At 39.0% G+C, this 24,843-nt stretch overlaps 1 long non-coding RNA gene across 6 annotated transcripts in view; it reads right to left on the reverse strand.

The window, feature by feature from the left end:
* Nucleotides 1–326: 326 nt before the first annotated feature.
* Nucleotides 327–24,843, reverse strand: part of LOC122556660 — a 37,283-nt gene continuing 12,766 nt past the window's right edge. For 2 of the 6 annotated variants that reach the window (XR_006313599.1, XR_006313596.1), the window contains exons 5-6: nt 23,942–24,034; nt 8,068–9,735 (exon numbers count right to left, since the gene is read on the reverse strand). This is a non-coding gene — a long non-coding RNA (uncharacterized LOC122556660). Of the gene's footprint in view, nt 367–2,869; nt 3,669–8,067; nt 9,736–23,941; nt 24,035–24,843 lie in introns of those variants that run through there. The other 4 variants (XR_006313598.1, XR_006313597.1, XR_006313600.1 and 1 more) reach the window with 3 other exon arrangements.

The raw sequence follows: 24,843 nt of genomic DNA on the forward strand, positions 1-24,843 counted from the left end.
CGTCTGTGTGTATGTGAGTGTGTGTGTGTGTGTGTGTGTGTGTGTAGGAATATCTGTGTGTGTGTATAGTGCAATGGTGATCACCTGTAATGTGACATGAACCCAAGGTCCCGGTTGAGGCCCTCCCTATGGGTACCGAACCTAGCTATCAGCCTGTGCTCGGCCACTTTCCCCTGCTGCCTGTCCCGAAGTCCACCTTGGAGAATGGTTGCCCGAAGGTCCGGGGCTGAATGTCCTGGACCACTGAAGTGTTCCCCAACTGGGAGGGAACCCTCCTGTCTGTTGATTGTTGTGCGGTGCCCATTCATCCGTCATCGTATCCTTTGCTCAGTTTCCCCAATGTACCATGCCTCCGGGCATCCTTGCCTGCAACGTATAAGATAGACAATGTTGGCTGAGTCACATGAGTACCTGCCATGTACAAGGTGGGAGGTGTTCTCACGCGTAACGATCGGTGAAGATGGATCGAGAGAGACAGCGAGAGTGAGAGAGAAAACAGCAATGGGGCAAACAAGGAATAGCCACAATCAATCCTGAAGAAAGCTCGCTGGACCCCAAAATGTTGATTCTGCTTTCTCTCCACAGATGCTGCCAGGTCTGCTGAGTTTCTTCAGCTATTTCTGCTTTAGTTTCAGATTTCCAACATTGACAGTTCTTTGTTTCTGAATTGAATTTCTTCCAACTTGTGACCTTAAAATGATTTCCGACTGAAAGGGTAATAGGTTTATTGATCCATGGATACCATCAATCACAGAGTGTATGACTATAATGCCACAGATGAGCTATTCAAGCTATATACATGATGTTTTATCAAAACAATGTGTTTTACTCAACTTTTGTTGGCCACATTCATAATACCTGTGCTCTGTTGACCAACACCAGTAAGTCACCTAGTTTTATTTTAAAATATTTGCTTGTGCTTTGTGTGGAAGTTGTCTGTTTTGGGGCAAAATAGAATCAGAATGGTGAGAAATTGAATCAGGCGTGGTCATAGCAAACTGCAGAAATACACATTTTCTTGGACATGATAAAATGTGTCTCTAAATTGAGACACATTATTGATAGTGGACCATGTTCCTTGTTTTTGCTCAGACTTATTAGAATTACATCAATTAGGTAGAAGTGGGTTCTGCAGATGCTGGAGATTAGAGTCAAGATTAGTGTGGAGCTGGAAAAGCACAGCAGGTCAGGCAGCATCCAAGGAGCAAGAAAATCGACGTTTCGGGCAAAAGCCCTTCATCACGAATTATCCTGCTGAAGGACTTCTGCCCGAAACATCGATTTTCCTGCTCCTCAGATGCTGTCTGACCTGCTGTGCTTTTCCAACACCACTCTAATCTTGACTCTTATTAGGATTACATGCAACGTGAGTTTGTTTAGCATGGGGCTAAATATAATAATTTTAAGCTCTACATGGGTCTATATGATATATATGACATTCCTCATGAAATAATTTACTATTGCTTTATTTTTATGTCAGGATATCAGATTGATGGTGTCTTGTGGTGCATTAGTAGTGTCCTTGCCTCTAGAACCAGATCACCTGGGTTCAAGTCCCACCTGCTTTAGGGGTGTGCAATAACATCACTGAACAAGTTGATTAGGAAAGTATCTATATCTGATTGATAGGTTATATACTAAACTGCATGATCTGATAGGAAGAAAAGAAATGCATTTACACTTTTCATGATTAACATATTTTTCAGCCAATAAATAAATTTTAGAAAAGTAGCCACTTGCAATTTAGGAAATGGATAACAACTTTTTTTTTAGTTATTCATGGGATGTGGGCATCACTGTCCAAGCCAGTTTTTATTACTCATCCTTACTGGCCCAGAGGGCAGCTAAATGTCAACCACATTGCCATGGGTCTGGAATCACATGTAGGCCAGATAGGTAAGGATGGCAGTTTCCTTCAATAATGGACATTAGTGAACCAGGTGGGCTTTTCCAACAATCAATAATGGTCTCTTGGTCATCATTAGACTCCTAATTCCAGATACTTATTGAATTAAAATTCCACAGTCTGACATAGCAGCATTTGAGCCTAAATCCCCCAGAACATTACCAGGGTCTCAGGATTAATGGTTTAACAATAATATCATGAGGCCATCACCTCCCCTATTACAATCAACTACAATGTAATAAAAAAAACCAAGATGCATAATAGGAGCATTATGGCAGATGACTAAATATTTGATTTATTGAATAGGTTCTAATGAAAATCATAAAAGAGGGAAAAGAAAGGCAGAGAAAGATGGAGGGAAGGTATTCCAGAGCTCAGGGTCTGGAGACTGAAGATGCAGCCACCAATGGTGCAGCAATTATAATGGAGAATGCTCAAGTTGCCAGAATAAGGAGCATAGATATGTTGGAGGGTTAGAGAAGGTGAAAAGTGAGGCTATGGCTATTTGAAAACAAGGATAAGAATTTTAAAATCAAGATGTTGCTTGATTGGAAATCAGTAGAAGTCAGTGAGCACAGGGATGTTAGGTGAACAGGACTTGCTGCAATTAAGACACAGGCAGTGTAGGTTTGTATGATCATAAATCAATGGAAGGTAAAATGTGGGAAACCATCCAGTTGTACCTTTGAAGTCAGCTTCAGAGGTAGTGATAGAATGAATAAGGGTTTCACCCATAGGTGAGCTGAGATGACAGGTAAAATTGGATCTTACAGAGATGGGAATAAGTGATCTTATGAATATCAGGGCTGAGGCTCATGTTGGGGTCAAATGTTATATCAAGGTTGCAAACAGACTATTTTAGTTTCAAATGTTGCCAGGGAGAGAGAGATGAAGTCCGTAGCTAGGGAATAGAGTTTGGAAGTAAAAATAATCAATAAATACTAAGATGACTCAATTAATTCATTTTGGTTGATTACTTTATTTGACGATAACATTGTATGATAATTGACCTGCAGAAAGCCTCACTGACACATGTATTTCAAAATAAATGGGGAGATATTACTGAGTAGAAGGAAAAATCTACACTAGGAGATTACCACTCTATCACTGGCACACCGCGCATGCAAGAATTCATTGTTCAACAGACATACTAGAGCAACTGTAACTAATTTGCAGTAATTCCCATCTCAACAACTCAGTCGTAAAGTGGCAGCACCATCACCTCATTCCCTGTATTTCAATTCCTGACTTGGACATGCATTATCATTTCATTATTTTTGGAACAAATCATGAAATTCCCTGACTGTAGTTATGCAGCACTATAATTACAAAGATGTTGCAATTCTAGAATGCTTAATGCTACTTTCTTAGAGTATTTAAGGTTTGGCATAAAGAAAGAAATACTTGAATTTATATAGCATCTTTCAAGACTGTGGAATGTCTAAAGTATGTTGTAGTAAACTAAGCACTATACTTCCAAAGTGAAACCAGTGTAATAATGTAGGAAAGATCTCCACCAATTTCTGCATGGCAAGCTCTTCAAAATAGTACTATGGGTCTTTTGTGTCCATCTGAGTTGGCAGACAGCACCTTCAACAGTACAGCACACCTCCATACCACTGTCAGCCTGGAGTTGTGTGTTCAAGTCCTGGAGTGGGACTTGAATCCACAATTCTTTGACTCAGAAGCAAGACTGCTATGAACAGTGACCACAGTTGATACCCACACAAAAGGAGTATGATCACAGCAGGATCTTCTGCATCTAAAAAGCAAAACAAAGAAAAAATTCTGTGAATTAAAACAGAATCAAATACTTTTTAACTGTGTCTAGCGTCATTATATGTCACTTCCCAGAATCCAGAACAAATATAGCACCATCTGCTGGTGGAAATATCAATGGACAAAATTCAATATCCATATTGCTGAAACTATCTGAAAGATAATTGTACTAGATCTTGTTCAAAAAATAACATTAATGATTATGCACAATTTGCAAATTAACTAGAAAATTCATGGGATTGAGATATCAAGAGATTAACTGAGATCTGCAGAAATCTATAGAAGATGCTTAATCATTATACCATTCTATCATTTGAATCAACTAAAAGGCATGTGTCATTCGGCCTCCTAATTTTTTAAGAACTTAATGGATTTGTATCTAATTACCCATTAAACGTACCAAAGATAATTCAATCTTTCACAAGGTGCAGATGTTGCTGGTTAGGTCAGAATTTATTGCCCTCAGTGTGGTGGTGGTTGAGTGGCCTTCTAAAGCTGCAGTTCATGTGTGTAGGTACCTCTACATTGCTGTTAATATGTGTTGACAGAAGCAAAAAGAGGGAAAAATTCACTTGACCTTATCGTCACCAATTCACCTGTTGTGCATGCATCTGTCCACGACAGGAGTGATTGCCACAAAGTCATTGTGAAGATGGAAGTCCTTTCCTTATACCAAGGGCACCATCCAAAGTGTTGTGTGGCATTGTTATGGGAAATAGGACAGATATTGAACAGATCTGGCAACTCAAATCTGGGATCCATGAGGCATATCAGCAGAATTGCATTCAACCACAACCTGTAGACCCGTGGGCCCACATATCCTCACTCTACCATTAAAATCAAGCTTGTGGCTTCTTTTGTGGTCCAGCAGTTAGGATTCAGCTATGTCGTTTTTGGACTCTTGAAGCTGCATGGGTAGGCAGGGGGAGACAAGAGTTGTGAAGAAGAGAAAATAGTTTCAAACCTGATAACAAAGAAATAGTCTGCTAACTGGAAGCTAAGAAAACCTGAAGTCACTGAGGTAATGAAAACTTTGCAAATGAAACTGTAATCCCTCGTCCGTATACGTTCAAAAGGTCTTATATGAGGAATGAGACAGTGGATGCTTCCATTGTAATGAACATTACATCAATTACTAAATTAAAATCTGATGAATCTCCTCTGCATCCTCTCCAATGCAGTTATGTCCTTCGGATAGCGTGGTGACCAGAACTGCACACATTATCCCTACTGTGATCTAACCAATGTTTTATAAAATTGTAACAAGACTTCCTTGCTCCTATATTCTATGGCCATGGAATGAAGGCAAGCATACCATGTGCCTTCATCACCACGCTGTCTACCTGTGCTGACACCTTCAGGGATCCATGGAGTTGCACACCAAAGTCCCTTTGTTCCTCAGTACTCCATAGGTACCCACCACATTCATTGTGTAAATAGTCATCCCAAAATGCATCACCTTGCACTTATCAGGGGTTAAGTTTCTTCTTTCACTACTGTGCCCATTTTACCAGCTGATCAATACAAGACCATTGATCGCACTGTTAACACCACCACCAATTCTCGAGTCATACAGTCATATGGATCGGAAACAGACCTCTACAACTTACTAATTATATCTTCTATATCCAATTCCAAGTCATTATGTTATTGTTATGAAGATGTGAGTGTACTGGACCTTTAAGAGTTAAAAGCTAGCAAAAACTACCTGACAGCACCAAGTGTTATGAAAAAAAAGATACAATGTAACTTGTGCTCCAGGTACTGGGGTAGCTGGTTGCCTGGAAATGACAAAACATATTCGAATCAGGCCAATCAATTTAAACTATACCCCCAAAAATATCAAATGCCAATCCGGTTTGGCTTTTAAGATAGTCAATATACTAAATTCAATGACACAATCTGATGCTTTGGGGGGGGGGGGAGAGGTATAAGACCAAGGAAAATTGAACACTTGAGAGGAGAACTGCCAAGCGACCAGCATGTAAAGACCGTCTAGAAAATAACTCTATTAAAAGGTACCTTGATCAATCAGTAACTTGCAAAGCAAAAGCCCCCTAAAAGAAGACAGGTATACAGAGAAAACTGAAAGCTGCCTGGTTTTGAGATAAGAAGTTTGTAAATCTTTATTGGGAATTTTATCAGACTAGTATTGTAGAAGGGGAAGGTAAAAGATAGGTTAGAGGAAGGACTTGTAAATAGTTGTTAGTTAATTATTCTCTATCATACTTTAAGAAATAAAGTTGTTAATATTAACTTTAGTAGTTCTTGGCCACTTGAGTTTTCACAGATTACTGCACAGGACAAATCTTTTCGGTGTTGCTGGTTTACAATAAGCAAGAGAGTTTACCCCATGTCTTAACAGTTATGGACCATACCAGACCCCCTCAAAACACTTTAAGAAGGTAGCCTAGAACCTAACTTTTCTAGTTGTTATAAGCAGATGTAATGTGAATATTCCATTTAGTTTTAAGTCAAACCACTCAGTTTTAAACAAAACAGAATTTATTGACACATGAACAAAAGTAAACCAAATTTAGAACATAACTAATTGAAAACCCAACTGACACGAAAATGCAAAGAGCTGTACCGATTTCCTGCAACATCCCATAAACACACCCCTTAGCAAAAAGATAAATTCAAACACAAATTCTTGGAGGAGAGAGATGTCAGAGAGAGAGAGGGGGTCAGCATGGAGCTGTTTCTTTGGGTTCCCAACCAAAACTAGAAAAAACCCTGAACTGGTATAGCTGGCCACTTCCCTTTCAATGTACAATGTACATGAAAGCCTTTCCCGATTGTTGACTTAGGCAGCATCTGTTAGCCATTATTAAAGTAGTCAGTTCAGATATTTCAATACAGTTAAAACGTCTGATTCATATCCGATTCCATGTTTGGAAGACTACATTGAAAAGGTGGGATAAGCAACTTATATTTCCAAGTTGGACTTACTTAGGGTACTGTCAGGTACCTTTGTCTGAAAGAGCAAAGTTAATTTCAGATTTCATAATGCCGAATGGACTGTATGAAAAACATGCCAGCCACATTTCAAAGGCTGACCAATAAGATCATTTCCGGATTACCCAATTGTATGGTATATATTGATGACCTAGTGATTTTTAGTCACATGTGGAAGAAATATTTGCAACATTTATCAGAATTATTTGATTGACTTCGGGAGGCAGGCTTGGTGATAACCCCGGCTAAAAGCGAATTTGCCAAAACTCAAGTCACCTTCCTGGGCCATGTTATTGGACATGGACATATGGCCCACATGGAATGCAAAAACAAATTTAATTGGGAAATTTCTCATACCATTGATAAAAAGAGCAGTACTAAAATTCCTGGGATTGAGTGGATTTTATTGGAAATTTGTACCAATTCTTAGCAGTGTGGCAGCTCCACTCACTGAATTACTAAAGAAAGGCAAGAAATTTCAGTGCCTTCCTGAAGAAGGGCTTATGCTCGAAACGTCGATTCTCCTGCTCCATGGATGCTGCCTGACCTGCTGTGCTTTTCCAGCAACACATTTTTCAGCTCTGATCTCCAGCATCTGCAGTCCTTACTTTCTCCTAAGAGATTTCAGTGGACAGTGGACTGTCAGGAGGCATTTGACAGCCTGAAAGCTGCCACCTTTCTAGTGCTCTCTGTGATTCTGGATAGTATACAGCAAATTTGAATTGTTTTACTAATCTAGTCCCATTTGCCAACATTGAGCCCATATCCCTCTAAACCCTTCCTATTCATATTCCCATCCAGATGACTTTTAAATGTAGTAATTGTACCAGCCTCCACCACTTTCTCTGGAAGCTCATTTCATACACGCACCACCCTCTGCATGAAAAGGTTGCCCCTTAGGTCTCTTTTAAATTTTCCCCCCTCATTCTAAACTTATGCCCTTAGCTCTAGACTCCCCTACTCCACAGAAAAGACACCACCTGACGCCTGGAGGAAGAACCACGCATCTTCCACCTCGGGACCCTCCAACCCGATGGCATCAACATGGATTTCACCAGTTTCCGCATTTCCCCTCCCCCCATCTTATCAGACCTTCCAACTCGGCACCTTCCTCATGATCTGTCCATCTTCTTTCCCACCTATCCACTCCGCCCACCTTTCTGACTTACCACCATTACCCCCTCCTCCATCCAACTATCGTGCACTCAGCTACCTTCTCTGCAGCCCCAAGCCCCCACCTCCCATTTATCTCACCATCCCCTCAGCTCACAGCCTCATTGCTGAAGGGCTTTTGTCTGAAACGTTGATTCTCCTGCATCTCGGATGATGTCTGATCTGCTGTGTTTTTCCAGCACCACACTCTCGACTCTAGTCTCCAGCATCTGGAGTCCTCACTTTCATCTTGTCTATTTATCCTATCCATGCCTCTCATGATTTTATAAACCTCTATAAGATCACCCCTGATGCTCCAGGAAAAAACAGCCCCAGCTTGCTTATCCTCTCTCTATTGCACAAATCCTCCAAGCCTGGAATATCCTTGTAAATCTTTTCTGAACCCTTTCAAGTTTCACAACAGCCTTCTGATAGGAGGGATACCAGAACTGCACACAATATTCCATACTTCTCAAAACCCACCTCTGACCAAACTTTTAATCACCTAACCAAATATCTCCCTCCAAGGCTAGGTGTCACACTTTGTTTTATAATGTTCCTGTGAAGTCTCTTGGTATTTCATTACACTCAAGTCACTACATAAATATACATTGTTGTTGTTATGGTTACATTTTATTTTTAAAAAAATCCTAACCTTTTAAATCAAGGTGGTTTCAAATTTTGTGCAATTCCTGGAAATGACAAGATTTTATAGATATGTGATATTTGCGGTTAACCTCATATACCTTACATAACTGCTACAAACTTTGCATACCTTAGAAGATGATCACCTCTAGAATATGTGCATATTTAAGGTGGTAAACAGATGAATAGAAATACGTTAAAGTGAAACAAAGAACTGCAGATGATGGACATCTGAAACAAAAACAGAACTTGTTGGAGAAACACAGCAGATCTAGTATGCTGAAAGTAGCCCATGTGATTACATGTCCCGGGGTGTGGGGATAGATAAAGGTCTGCTGTGTTTCTCAAGCAATTTCTATTTTTGAATGAAAGTACATATCATTTTTAAAAGTCATCTTATTTTTGGATTGTTCAGAATTTTAAATGTATCATTTTTAACTATAGGTATATTCCATTATTTAGAAGTCTAGAAATGGTAAAATGCAAGAAGTTAACCAACTAGTTTTCACTCTGCTACAAGCTAAAAGCATACACTAGGGGTTACATGGAGACAACTACATCCAGAGATTTAACATTACTTTTTTTTTTAACATGTTGAACAAAATGATGCAAAAACAAACAATAATGTTGGAACAATATTGGTATGCAAATGTCAGAAATATATTTACCACTAACAATAACCAACAGATACAAATCCAAAATATTAATTTATAACAATACAAATTCTGTTATTAGGCTTCCACTTTCTTCATTATGGCTGTACTCAGTCCATTACAAATAACTGAAGAAACATACTGTTGATTCAATCAACCTGTCACTAGGATGTAGGATTTATTTGCTTAATATCTATTGGCACTGAAATTCATACATAATGTTATTCAATTGTTGGACAAGACTTTGATCTTATCAGTTATCTGTTGTTGCTCACCTTGCAAACATGATGCAGAAATAAGGTGCGTCAACAATGTTCTGTGGGATATCAGGTATCCTGATGAGATCAATGCATACTTTGTATTGCGAAAACTTCTAAACAGACTAAAGACTATCAATTTCAGAAATGGAAAGTACCTGGTTTCCCTCAAATTATTGTGGAATGGCAAAGTATCTCAAAAACTTGAACAAAAGCTGAGGAAGTCATTCCATATTGCTACTAAGCAGTGGCAACGTGAGTGCATTTGCCAGTAACATTACATTGCTGTCAATCCAAAAAGAAGTTCTGTTGACCAGATGTTGAGAAATGAATTTCAGTGCCAGTTCAATGTCAGCCAGTGATTGTTAATCACACACATTTCAACCTATTTAAAAACAAAAATAAAATAAATACAGTTCTAATGCAAATACAGAATTAATGCAGAATATTAAACTGATTATTACATAGGCTATGTGGCACAGAAACAAGCCATTCAGACCAACTTAGTAGTTGTTCATATTAGTGGTTATGCTTGACTCAAGCCTCCTCTCATCTTTCCTTATATAAACTTATAGCTATAATCCTCTATTTCCTTCACCCCGATTGCTTATCCATTATTCACTGTGTCTACGTTTTTCATGTTAACTGCCTTTGGTAGGCAGTTCCACATTTTTACCACTAAGTCAAGTGATTTCTTATGAAATTCTCTGTTGAATTTCTTGGTGACTATCTTATATTGATGGCTTTAGTTATTACTTCCTGAAAGATGAAATATAATATTCACTCTCTCAAAATCTTTAATGTTTCTAAATACCTCTATTGGATCACTTATCAGCCTAATGTTTTCAAGAAACAAGAAACTCAGCCTATCAATCCTTCCTTCATACTGGTCCTCATGCATTTCTGGTATTATAATTGTATATATTCTCTGCATCATCTCCAATACCTTCATATCCTCTTGTTAGTTTAACAGCCAGAACCACACACAGGACTGTTAATGAACTTAACCAAAGTTCAATACAGCATTAGCAGAACTTCACAAATTTTCAATTCTATTCTCCAAAAATAAACCCTGACATGTTTCGCTTCGGCGGGTCGGTGTGGACTTGTTGGGCCGAAGGGCCTGTTTCCACACTGTAATCTAATCTAATCTAATCTAAAAAAAATCTTTAATGTTTCTAAATACCTATATTGGATCACTTATCAGCCTGATGTTTTCAAGAAACAAGAAACTCAGCCTATCAATCCTTCCTTCATACTGGTCCTCATGCATTTCTGGTATTATAATTGTATATATTCTCTGCATCATCTCCAATACCTTCATATCCTCTTGTTAGTTTAACAGCCAGAACCACTCACAGGACTGTTAATGAACTTAACCAAAGTTCAATACAGCATTAGCAGAACTTCACAAATTCTCAATTCTATTCTCCAAAAATAAACCCTGACATCTGGTTTGCTTGCTAACATGTGATATAACTTTTAGTGATTGATACATTTGCCCTGAGATCCCTTCTTCCTCTACTCTACCTAGACATATACTTTCCAATAAATGGTCATCCTATTCTTCCAACCAGATGTACAATTACATATTTATCTGTGTTGAACTTCATTTTAAATTATTTGTCCATTTTGCAAGTTTATTCATGTTTGCCTTTCATTTGTTGCAGGCCTTCACAGTATTGATAATCCTCCTCAATTTGCAAATTTTGAAATGCAACTTTGATTCTTAAATCCAAATTGTGAACAGCACTCGCAAGCACTGATCTTTGTGGAAATCACTTCTCACATTCTGCAACTCTGAATAACTGTGTTTTACTCCAAATCTCCTTTTATCTGTCTGAAAGCCAGTTAATAATTAATTCAGTCATTTGACCCTGACTCTCCATTCATTGATTTTATTGATTAGTCTATTATTGGAATCTTATCAAAAACATTTTAAAAATTAAGATAAATCATATCTAATACTATTTTCTCTTAAAAGCGCAAAATATATCAATACGCTTAGTCAAACACGATTCTGCCTTTTGAAATCTATGCTGACCATCCATTACTATATTTTCCCACTTCCAGATATTCTTATATTCTCTTGAGATATTAGATAAAGTAAATAAAAGAAATATTACAAATTTAGGATGTTCTCAGTTAAAAGATTTTATTGTTCTCATAAATAACCTGTCTAATATACCTAAAATCTAACTACATGTTAATCTAAGCTAAGCTGTGAAAATTCTGTTTCTTTTTGGTTTGAATTAGGTCCGCTATTTCTTTCTTTCACACATTCTAATTTGATGCTCAGGCAGACTTGGTGAGACCAGGCCATATGGAAATTGTCATGCTGCTTATTAAGCGTAAAGGACACATTACTGATGGATTTCAAATGAATCCAATCAATACTTTATGTCACGTAACGTTACGCGTCTAGTCAGTGGATTGCCTTACTTGACAACTCCTAACTATTCTACTGCATACTTCAGAGTTTGCCCAAAGTTTGCCAATGCAGTTTTGCATTTTATAAAAAAAGTTTACATAACCTTTGATGGACATGACAGTCTATGGTCTTCACTTTTATTGTCATATATTCACCTCTAGAGGAGAAGGCCAATCAGATCTTTTCTGAAGAACCACCATCAACCCAAAATATCAATTCTATTTCAGCTTATAGAGCTGCCCAAACTGCTGAGCATTTTCTGTTTATAGTCTTGCTATAGAAAGTTACCTTCAAAATCTGCAGATTTTTATGTACCAGTAATAGGTTATTAACTCTGACTAGATCCCACCATTGTACCCAGCAGGAAACCATCTGAGAGCCTTGTGCTACTCAGGGGATATAACTGTCCATGTGAGAGACAGAGGCTGGATATTCACCTAATCGGTTTGGACTAGGAGAAAGTTTTTGACAAACATCTCACGCATGCATGATGGATGCTCTTTCCCAAGTAGAGCTTCTGGAAGGATCTGCAGTTGCATCCAATTACACAATACAAACATCAGTAGCACAACTTCAATGACAGAATGGGATTTACAGAGTCACAGAGACGTACAGCATGGAAACAGACCCTTCGGTCCAAGCCGTCCATGCCGACCAGATATCCCAACCAAATCTAGTCCCACCTGCCAGCTCCCGGTGCATATCCCTTCAAACCCTTCCTATTCATATACCCATCCAAGTGCCTTTTAAGTGTTACAATTTTCCAGCCTCCACCACTTCCTCTGGCAGCTCATTCCATACATACACCACCCTCTGTGTCAAAACGTTGCCCTTAGGTCTCTTTTATATCTTTCCCCTCTCAGCCTAAACCTATGCCTTCTAGTTCTGGACTCCCCGGCCCCAGGGAAAAGACTTTGCCTATTTACCCAATCCATGCCCTTCATAATTTTGTAAACCTCTATAAGGTCACCCCTCAGCCTCCGACGCTCCAGGGAAACCAGCACCAGTCTGTCCAGGCTCTCCTTATAGCTCAAATCCTCTAACCCTTGTAAATCTTTTCTGAACGCTTTCAAGTTTCACAACATCTTTCCGATAGGAAGGAGACCAGAATTGCACACAATATTCCAACAGTGGCCTAACCAATGACCTGGACTTCAGTAAGGTGTTCCACAAGGTTCCCCATGGGAGACTGGTTCGCAAGGTTAGATCTCACAGAATACAGGGAGGACTAACCATGTGGATACAGAACTGGCTCAAAGGTAGAAGACAGAGGGTGGTGGTGGAGGGTTGTTTTTCAGACTGGAGGCCTGTGACCAGTGGAGTGCCACAAGTATTGGTGCTGGTTCCTCTACTTTTTTTGTCATTTATATAAATGACTTGGATGCGAGCATAAGAGGTATGGTTATTAAGTTTGCAGATGACTCCAAAATTGGAGGTGTAGTGGACAACGAAGAAGGTTACCTCAGATTACAACAGGATCTTGACCAGATGGGCCAATGGGCTGAGAAGTGGCAGATGGAGTTTAATTCAGGTGAGGTGCTGCATTTTGGGAAAGCAAATCTTAGCAGGACTTATACACTTAATGGTAAGGTTCTAAGGAGCGTTGCTGAACAAAGAGACCTTGGAGTGCAGGTTCATAGCTCCTTGAAAGTGGAGTTGCAGGTAGATAGGATAGTGAAGAAGACAGGGTTGCCATTTCCGTCTTATACATGTATTGCATTGAAATATTTGTTAAGTCAACCAGGAAAGATAAAGATTAATTAAGTTAGAGCGTGACACAGTGGATTCTGAGACGAGAGTCCTGAATCTAAATAAAGGAAACAAAGATTGCATAAGGTGCAAACTGGCTATGATAACTTAGGGAACAAAACGTAAAGATATGATGGTGGACAGGCAATAGCAAACATTTAAAGAGTGCATGGAGGAATCAAAAGGTGCCTGACCATGGGTAACCAAGGAAATTAGGGATAGTATTAGATCCATAGAAGAGACAGTCAAATTGGCCAAACAAAAAGTAGCAAACCAGAGAATTTGGAGCAGTTTAGATTTCAGCAAAGGAGGACAAACAGATTGATTAAGAAGGGGGAAATAGAATGTGAGAGAAAGTTGGTGGGGACTATACAAACTGACTGTTAAAGCCTCCAAAAGGTATGTGAAGAGGAAAGGATTAATGAAGACGATATAGGTCCCTTACAGTCAGAAATAGTGGAAGTTATAATGGGGAACTAAGCGATTGTAGTCCAATTAAATACATACTTTGCTTCTGCCTTCACAAAACAAAACACAAATAATGCCCAAGAATGTTGGGGAACACAGGGTATAGTGAGAGGGAGAAACTTAGAAAATTATCATCAGTAGGGAAAAGGCATTGGGAAAATTGATGCGATTCATAAGGACCCAATAATTCACATTCCAGATTATTAAAAGAAGTGGCCCTAAAAATAGTGGATGCATTGGTGATCATCTACAGATTCTGAATCCTAAGGATTGGAGGGTTACTAATGTAACTCCCCTATTTAAAACAGGAGGTAAACATAAAACAGGAAATTATGGGCTAGTCAGCCTGACATCTGTAAAAGAAAAATGCTAGAGTCCATTATAAAAGATTTAATAATAGAGCATTTGGAAAACAGTGATTGGATTGGATGAGAGCCAATATGGATTATGAAAGGAAAATCATGCTTGACAAATCTAGTGGAATTTTGAGAGGGTACAGCTAGTAGAATTGGTAAGGGGGAGCCAGTAGATGTGGTTAACTTTGACATTTAGGTGATTTTGATAAGGTCTCATACAAGAGATTAGTATGTAAAATTGGAGGTAGTGTACTGATGGATAGAAAACTGGTTGAAAGACAGAAATCAAAGAATAGGAATAAATGGGTCTTTTGTGAGTGGCAGGCTGTGACTAATGGGATACTGCAGGGATTTCACAATATATATTCATGCTTTAGCCAATGGATCTAAATATAACATCTCCATATTTTGCAGATGACACAAAGTTGGGTGGGGGGATGAGTTGTGAGATGGATGCAGAGATGATTCAGTGTCATTTGGACAAGTTGAGCGACTAGGGAAATGCATGGTGGGTGAAGCATAATGTGGATAAATGATCGGTTATCTACTTTGGCAGTAAAAGCAGGAAGGCGGAATATTATCTGAATGTTGATCGGTTTGGAAAAGGGAATGTGCAAAAAAACCCACTGTGTGGTTGTCCACCAGTTGCTGAAAATAAGTATGTAGGTGCAGCAGGTGGTGGAGAAGGCAAGGTATGTTGGCCTTCATAATGGGAGGATTGGAGTCCAAGAGCAGCTTGCTGCAATTGTAAAGGACCTTGATGAGACCACACCTAAAGTATTGTGTGCAGTTTTAGTCTTATCTGAGGAAGGATGTTCTGGTCATGGAGGGAGAGTATGATGAGTTATTAGACTAACACCTAAAATGGCAAGACTGTCATATGAATAGCAACAAGATCAGATAGGGTTATGTTCACTGGAGTTTACAAGAATTGGGGGGGGGGGCGGGGGGCAGGGAGGGAGAGGTGTAGAATATTATAGAAATATTATGTAAAATTCCAAAATGATCAGACAGAGTAAATGCAGGAAGGATGCCTCTGATGACCAGGGAGTCCAGTCTCAGACATTATAGTTTAAAGATACCAGGTGGACAATTTAGGACTGGGATGAGGAGTAGTTTCACCCAGAGAGTGAGGAGTCTGTGGAATTCTCTACCACAGAAAGCAGTTGAAGTGAAAACACTGATTATTTTCAAGGAGTTGAAACATTTCTTTGGGCTAAAGGGATCAAAGGGTATGCAAATAAATTGGGAACAGGGTAATGAACTGGATGATCAGCCATGATCAGATTGGTTGGTGGAGCAGACTCAAAATACCAAATGGCCTACATCTGCTTCTACTTTGTGTTTTCTGCTTCTATTAGTGAAAAACCCAGGAGTGGAGGTGCTCAAGTCAGAGACACCCTATGCATGGATGATGTTGTCATGTTCCATTCAAATCCACTGCATACTGATACACATCTATGACCAGTCAGAACTGGCCTCCAAGGTCGGAGTAAATTACAGTTTGAGTAAGGCCAGGTTTCTTTGGAAACTGAACTGATCTATCCTTTGTCACCTTCACTACCAGATCAGATTATCAGGAAATGAAAGGATATGATTTGGAAATGCCAGTGTGTACACTAAAAACTGTAAAGAATGTGTAATAATGCTTAAATAGAATTTGGGTGCATGAGAACAATTTCCGAACATTGCAGGTAAGAAATTGGTCATTAGGTGTGAGGTACTTTAGTCTTGTTGCGTCTGGCTCATAATCCACTCTTGTTGTCAGGTGGTTACCTGAGCCAATCTTTTATTTTACCTAAAAATTGAAAATGGACTAGGTCTGTAGAAAAATGATGTGAGAATCTTTAAGAAGAAAAATATGTTGCCAAGTTTGCTTTCGACTGATGGCCAGCTTTGTGAGCAGCTGTGTTATTGTGTAGAGGCCCTCAGTAAGTGTGCTGAAGTTCTGTTTATGCCCACCCCAAGTTGCAAAGCATTGCTTATTCTTTCATAAGATGTGCACCTTGACAGAAGGGTCAGCACTTATTGCCCGTTCTTTGTTGCCTTTGAGAAAGTGACAGTGAGTACATAATTCCCCAATAAATATATATGAAGCGCAGGGTCTCATCAATTTCTATGATGTGCTCAGATTCTGTAAAATGTATGATCAGTGTTAGTTAACTTCAAGTAACATAAACTAACAGTTTGATTGCCATTCTGTAAAATTACTGTTTCTCCATCACTACTCCAATATTACCCCTGTTCTCTTTCTTCTTCTTTTTTGTAATATCCATGTGACCAGAATAAAATGTATTTATGATGGCCTTATACTCATAGACATTTACAGCACAGAAGGTGCCCTCTCAACCTTCACTGTGCCAAGGTAAACAAGGCCAGAGTATCCAGAGTTCAGACTCTCCAGTCCTTGCAGTGGTAAATCTCCTCTGCATCATCTCCAGAGCAATTGTATCCTTTCTATAATGACAGGGATCTCCAGTTGTAGCCTAACCAACATTTCACAGCAAGGTTTAACTTCCTAGCTCTTGTACCCTATGCCTTGGGTAAGAAAGGCAAGTATCTCATATGTTTTCTTAACCATCTTATATACGTGCAGGGACCAGTAGAAATACATACTGAGATCCCTTTGATTTTCAGTACTTTCAGGGTCCGGTCATTCCTACTGTAATCCCTTGCTTTGTTAGTCCTCAAGTGTATTACATCACAATTTTCTGGGTTGAATTCCATTTGCAACTTCTCTGCTGAACTAACCAGTCCATTGATATCCTCCTGCAACTTACATTTGTCCTTAGCATTATTTACCAACCTACCAATTTTTGTGTCAGCCATAAACTTCTTGATTGTACTCCCTATTTTTAATTCCAAATCATTAACGAACACCATCAACAGCAAGATTCCCAGCATAATCCACTGGAAACAAAGTTTCAGTCATAGAAACATTCCTCTACCAGCACCCTATGTTTCCTGGTTCTCAGATCATTTTGAATCCAGCATACCATTTTGCTTTGGACCCCATGAGCTTTTATTTTCGTGACCAGTCTACATTGAAGCTCCTTAGCAATAGCCTTGCTAAAGTCCATGTGGACTACATCAAATGCATTACCCTCATTAACCACCTGGCTATCTCTTTTAAAAACATTAAGCAAACTTGTCAAACACAACTTCCCTAAACAAAACCATGCTCACTATCCCTAAATAATCAGTGTCTATTCAAGTGCCGATATATTCTGTCCCTCAGAATGCTTTTGAATAACTTCCCACTAATGAGCTTAAACAGATTTGCCTGTAACTTCCTGCTCTAGCCTTTCCTACCTTTTATAACAACAGAACAACATTAGCAATCCTCCTGTCCTCTGGTTCCTCACCTGTGGCCAAGGAGATTTTGGAAATTACTTCCAGAGCCTCTGATATCTCCTTGCTTGCCTCCATCAACAGCCGGGGAAACCTCACATATGGGCCTGCAGACTTATTCACTTTTAAGGCTGATAAACACTTATGATCTCCTTGCTTTTGCTCTATAATAATTTCTAATATTTCACAGTCCTCCACCCTGGTGTTTGACTGCATTATCCTTTTCCATTGTGAAGGCTGTATATTATGATGTACAGTATTCATTAAGGATTGTGCCTATTTCATCTAAGTCCATGCACAGATTATTTCTATGGTCCCTATTCTTTCTTTAGTTATGCTGTTATTCTTTATATTAAAAAAAAACAAATCCCTTTGTGTTTTCTTTATTTAATATGCCAATGCTTTCCCCAGCATTCCCTTTGCTTGCTTAATATCCTTTTGTTCACCACTTTTTCTCCTCCTCTCAGAACTGCCATATTGAGACCTCAGCATCCATCGGAAGTTCTTGTTTTTTCCTTAATCCTAATCTTTATACCACTTGACATCCCGGGTTCTCTGGTTCTCATGGTTCCACCCCTTGTCTTTTTGGAAACATATTTGCTATATATGCTTGCTGTTTCTTCTTTGAGTGACACTATTTAGTCTACTTGGACCAAATCATATCTTACTGAGTAAAATTAACCTTTTCCCAAGATTAGAACTTTTATGCCTGGCACATCCTCATCCTTTTCCATAACTATGCTAAATCTAATTGAAAAATAGTTACTATCTCCAAAATACTCCCTTACTAATACACTTTTAATGTTTGGATTTCTCCTTAAAAATAAATGAAATGAACTGTAGTCTCCCAACTGTTTGCAGCGAGCTTTCGTACGGATAACCTTTGCCATGGCAGGTGTTAATTTACAACTTTGTTGATTCACTAGGATTTCATGAAGCATTGCATCTAAGACTGTCTGATTCATTCACAAACTCCAAGACTAAATAAATTCTCCAATGCTGTGTTTATTAACAGAAAGTTCATATTTTCACACACATCCTTAAATTCATCACAAGCAAAAAACCCCTCATTGTCAGTTAAGAATTTAGCTGGTGCCCAAGTCTAGACTCTATTCACTCCTCAATATCTTGCCCACTATCGTAAGAATATAAGAGCTAGGAGCAGGAGTAGGGAATTCAGCCCTTGAGCCTGCTTACCATTTGATATGATTATGGCTGATCACATCTCAGCCTTATCTCCATTTCCTTACCTGCTCTCCATAACCTGTCAACCAATTACTAATTCCAGTGATCTTCTCCACAAATTTACTCAGTCCCAGCACCCCAGCACTCTTGGGTAGGGAATTCCACAGACTTATGACCATATGAAAGAAGCAATTTCTCCTTGTGTTTTAAATTTGTAATCCCTTACTCTAAAACAATGACTTCTTATTCTAGATGACCCATGAGGAAACATCCAATCCACATCTATGTTGTCAATCCCCTTTAGCATCTTATATACCTCAATAGACCTCTTTTCATTCTTCTAAATTCCAGACAGTATAGGCCTAAACCACTCAATCTCTCTTCAAACTCCTTAGTCTCTGGAATCAATCTACTGAACCTCCTCTGAAATGCCTTCAATACAACTACACCCGTCCTCAAGTAAGGGGACCAAATTGTAGACAATACTCCGGGTGCAGTCTTACTAATGCCTTGTACTTTTGCAATAACACTTCCATACTTGTTTTCTCTTTTCCTTTAGGAAAAAATGCCAAATTCCATTTGCCTTATTCTTTTGACTTTACTATACATTATTGGAAGCTGACTAAATCTCAATGCTATGTTTATGAAATGCGCAATGACTGTTTTTCCCTTATCCCATTCTTTCCAGTTCATTGCTACAAATCCCTTGCTAATGGGTGACTCACAATGGACTGTTGTGATATTGCCCTCCTTTTTGTTTGACATATGGAACAGTTGTCATTGATCTCTTCTGTTTGTTTGGTGTTCTCCTAGCCCTTAGTCCTGTATCTTTCAGTAGGATTTTTAACTTGTGAAAAGCTGGATGAATAAACTGCTCAAGTAGTTGGAAGATGATTAGCCTTTTTTCTTTTATACTCACATTTCTTGAAACTAACAATACCTGCTTAATATTTTGATTAGAGAAGTGAGGGCTTGTTAACAGATCTCATTAATGCCTGGATTGTTGAATCTGTAACCCCCCTGGCTGTTTAAAACAATTACCTTGTTATGTTCAATGCCCAGCTTTGTCTGAACCTTTTTCTTCAGAGCTGTTAGTTGTAAGGGTACTTCACTGACACTGTCTGTGCTGATAAAATGGTTTGCCCCAGCTATATTACAGTGAATTTTTTGAAGTGATATCAATATGTTGCCAACCCAAACCTGAAGCATATAGAACTCTGAAATTCCTTAACCTTACTCTTGTCCTGATTTTTTTTTTTTAAGGAATTTAGGTAACGTTTTATCAAATGCTCTCCATAAATTTTCAACAAAATTCAGTTAGTAACTAGTACAATTTCCTCTGCCTGATCATTATCACCACATTCTACTGCAAAATGTTTTGAGTCATGTAATTTTTAAAACCTCGTTGTTCCATTTCGGACAATTCATTGCATAATATTATTTTGAGTCACATCTAAATCATCTGTTGACCAAATCCCAGGCATTCCTGGCAATTATTCTTTTATTACAGCTCCTCCATACTGTTACTGTTATAATTACCAGAGGCAGTTCTATCCTTACAACTTTTAATTACGATTCTCCTTTTGATGCTTTTAGTCTGTATTTGGGTAGTTTTGCATTGCCGCTATTATTGAATCCTGTATTACTGCCAAATGTCCCATCTGAAGAATGAAGTCAGCTGGAAATGGTTGTTTTGCCAGAAATTATTTTAAGTTTTCTGACTGCATCTTTCAATTAATACTAAGATTACTATTCATGGTTGACACCATAGCACATTTCAACAATTTAAAGGCAAGCACTGAATTCAGAGTCTCCAAACCAAGTTGTGCAATCTTGCATTTAGGCTCTTAACTATGATGCATTCTTTTATTGAACATCCATTCTTCCCTCAGAATTTATCAAAATCTGATCATGCCTCACATTCATTTAATAGATGTATTAGCTTTCTATAAATTCTGTTCATAAATTTTAGTAAAATTTCCAAGCCTTCTTCAGTGTCCGATTGTTGAACCTATAGATATTTGAAAACATCACACCCGATCTTGCTTCTAGTAGAAAGCAATAATCCCACAAAAATATGACTCAGGTCCATACATCCACTCTGGTGGGAAGTCAGATTCTGACACTTTGCACTTGGTTTCTGCCTTTCTTCTCCAACGCAACTTCTATCCGAAACTCTTAGTTTCCAACATTCATCTCTAGGAAACCATCCTCTGCTACTAATGTCAAACCTAATTCAAGCCAGTGGGAGAGAAAACCAAGTCACTTTTCTTTTAAAATTGAGGCTATTAACTGCTTGATCTTATGATAGCTTCGCAATATCCAGATTTAGAGATGCTACTACACATCTTTGGAGCAAGTGGAATTTGAACCCAGGCCTCCTGGCTCATTGGTAGGGATACTACTACTGCATCACAAAAGCTTCAAACTACTCAAACTTACAGTTCCTTCAACACATCTGTCTCACCTATTCCCCTTTATATCTACTCAGTCGATGAATTTTTAATTAACCCCAACCACCCACCTAACTCCTTGCTATCTCAACAAGTTCTAAAAGAGTATCAAGATATCGCATGTTTAATATAATGAGGAACTTTATCTTTTAATGGATATTAAATAACTACAATGAGCAAAAGAATTGCCCAAGCAACATAATACAAGTCTTAATATTTCTGATGTGAATATTGTTGGTATTATAGAAAAATATTGAAAAGATGAAGTGTGCTCAAGTAGAGGTTGGTATCCTGCAGTGTTTATAGGAACGAATTTTAGTCTTGGGTACATATATGTACAGTATAAAACTGTAATGACAGTTCTTATTTCAAAAACTTTACTTGGAAGACATTTTTGTGAACTGTTTTTGTAAACTGGTCCAAGATCTATTCATGGTACATAGTACAGGAACCTTTAGTTGGACACAAAACAGATAATTCCAATTTAGAATCAATATAGAATCCCTGGAAATAGGCCATTTGGCTCATCAAGTCCATACCGACCCTCTAAAGAGCATCCAAATCAGATCCACACACCCTACCCCACTCCTGTATTTCCCTTGGCTAACCAACCTCGCCTGCACATCCCTGGACAGTAGAGGCAATTTAGCAAGGCCTATCCACCTCACCTGCTCATCTTTGGATTGTAGGAGGAAACCATACACCCAGAGGAAACCCACGTAGACATGGGGAGAAGGTGCAAGCTCCACATAGTCACCCGAGGGTCGAATCGAACCTGGGCCCCTGGCCCTGTGAGGCAACAGTGCTAACGACTGAGCCACCGTGCCACCCCATTTTATGCTTATTTGCTCAAGTCTGCCCCAAACAATTAGAAAGAATAAAGAAATATAGAAAAGGTTCAGAAAAGACTTAAAAGGATACTGCCAGGGTTGGAGGATTTTAGCTACAGGGACAGGATAAATAGGCTGTGGCTGTTTTCCCTTGAGCGACGGAGGCTGAGGGGTGACCTTATAGAGGTTTACAAAATCATGAGGGTCATGGAGAAGATAAACAGACAAAGTTTTTTTCCCTAGGGTGGGCGAGTCCAGAACTAGAGGGCATAGGTTCAGGGTGAGAGGGGAAAGATATAAAAGAGATCTAAGGGGCAACTTTTTCACGCAGAGGGTGGGACGTGTATGGAATAAGCTGCCTGAGAAAGTGGTAGAGGCTAGTACAATTGCAACATTTAAAAGGCATTTGGATGGGTATATAATAGGAAGGGTTTGGAAGGATATGGGCTGGGTGCTGGCAGGTGGGACGAGATTGAGTTGGAATATCTGGTCGGTATGGACAGGTTGGACCAAAGGGTCTGTTTTTGTGCTGAATATCTCTGACTCTATGAGAAGACACGTTTTTAAAATTTATCATAAATAATTTCTGTACATTGCTGATAAAAAGACTAAGGGCGCATGGTCAGTGTTCGAGAAAGGGAGACAGAGACAGCATATTGGCGAATCTAGTTCAACTTGGGAGCACGCAGTGGGGGGAAGAAAAGGTGTTTTAAGTTAGACTTAATGCAATAGGTAGTGTGCTGAGTGGGAAACTTGACCAAGGGTAGGAAGGTTTTTTTTTCAGTAAGTCTTTACAGTATTGGAATATGGTTACAAAACTGGCGGTGTAATAGGACACAAATAGTAATGGTCAATGGATAATTTTTTGGGCTGGAGAAAGTTTGTAGCGGAATTCCCCAGGCGTCAGTATTGGGAACCTTACTTTCTAGGCATGAAGTAGGCTGTGAATGCATCGATGAGAGTGCTGAAGCAATTGACAGGCATGAAAAATTTTACTTCTGAGTATATATTGGACGGGTTAGGATAGTTCTTGAAGAAAAGGCGACTAACAGGAAATCTGATAGAAGTTTTCAAAATTAGAAGCAAGCTAGTAGAAAGATCAAGAATGACAGGGCATAGATTTAAAGTGATTTGCCAATGAAGCCAATGTAATGTGAGGAAAAACATTTTCACACAGTGAGTGATTTGCATCTAGATGCACTGCCTGGAAATGTGGTGGAGGCAAACTCAATTGAGGTATTTAAGAAGGTAATAGATGATTATTTAAAGAAGAACAATGTGCAAGAAATGGAGAAAAGGTAGGAGAATGGCAATAAGTGGGCCAGTAGAGAGAGAGAGGAAATGAATTTTCAATGAAATAGGATAAATATTTGAAGAGAAGGAATATGAAATGTACTTGGGTAATTGGGTTACAGAAGAAGTCACTAGCACCAGGGATCAAATGGTCTCCTCTACTCTGCACTATAGTTCTCTGAAAACTGTCCTTTACTGAGTTGAGAAAACTGTCAACAGTTCTATGGCTGCCCAGAAATTGTGCAAAACCTATCTAAGTCTCTATTTACTAGCAAGCCTTCGTATGATAAATTGGCCTGTAGCATCACCAATTTAATATTAACTTTGCTCACCACAAATAGTAAGCATATTATTTTACTATAATTCTCTTCTGTGCTTTCTACAAAGGACTAAATCATTTGCTTATGATTGATCATTTAGTTTCTTAAAATCAACAGAAGTTTTACTATTAAGAATCATAGTGAACCTCTTATACCTGTAGATGCAGATGGCCCTGCTACATTGGGATGCGAATTCTAGGCTTGCCAATAAGCATTGCAGTCTTCCCAATACAGGCATTGCCAATGTTCTGAAATAATTAGAGAATGAAAGCAAACAGAACCAGAAAATGTAAGCAGGGTTTGCAAATGAGTAAAACTAGGAAAAGGACATAAAATCTTGGAATTTGCAAAAGGGGACATGAGATAGCTTTGGCAAGTAGAATTCAGGAGGATCCAAAGGGTTTTTACAAATATATTAAGGACAAAAGGGTAACTAGGGAGAGAATAGGGCCCCTCAAAGATCAGCAAGGCGGCCTTTGTGTGAAGTCACAGAAAACGGGGGAGATACTAAATGAATATTTTGCATCAGTATTTACTGTGGAAAAGGATATGGAAGATATAGACTGGAGGGAAATAGATGGTGACATCGTGCAAAATGTCTAGATTACAGAGGAGGAAGTGCTGGATGTCTTGAAACGGTTAAGGGTGGATAAATCCCTAGGACCTGATCAGGTGTACCCACGAACTTTGTGGGAAGCTAGAGAAGTGATTGCTGGGCCTCTTGCTGAGATATTTGTATCATCGATAGTCACAGGTGATGTGCCAGAAGACTGGAGGTTGGCAAATGTGGTGCCACTGTTTAAGAAGGGCGGTAAAGACAAGCCAGGGAACTATAGACTGGTGAGCCTGACCTCAATTGTGGGCAATTTGTTGGAGGGAATCCTGATGGACAGGATGTACATGTATTTGGAAAGGCAAGGACTGATCAGGGATCGTCAAAATGGCTTTGTGTGTGGGAAATCATGTCTCACAAACTTGATTGAGTTTTTTGATGAAGTAACAAAGAAGATTGATGAGGGCAGAGCAGTAGATGGACTTCAGTAAGGCGTTCAACAAG

The sequence above is a fragment of the Chiloscyllium plagiosum genome, chromosome 14 (genome assembly GCF_004010195.1).
Source record: "Chiloscyllium plagiosum isolate BGI_BamShark_2017 chromosome 14, ASM401019v2, whole genome shotgun sequence".
Classification (NCBI taxonomy): Eukaryota; Metazoa; Chordata; class Chondrichthyes; order Orectolobiformes; family Hemiscylliidae; genus Chiloscyllium; species Chiloscyllium plagiosum.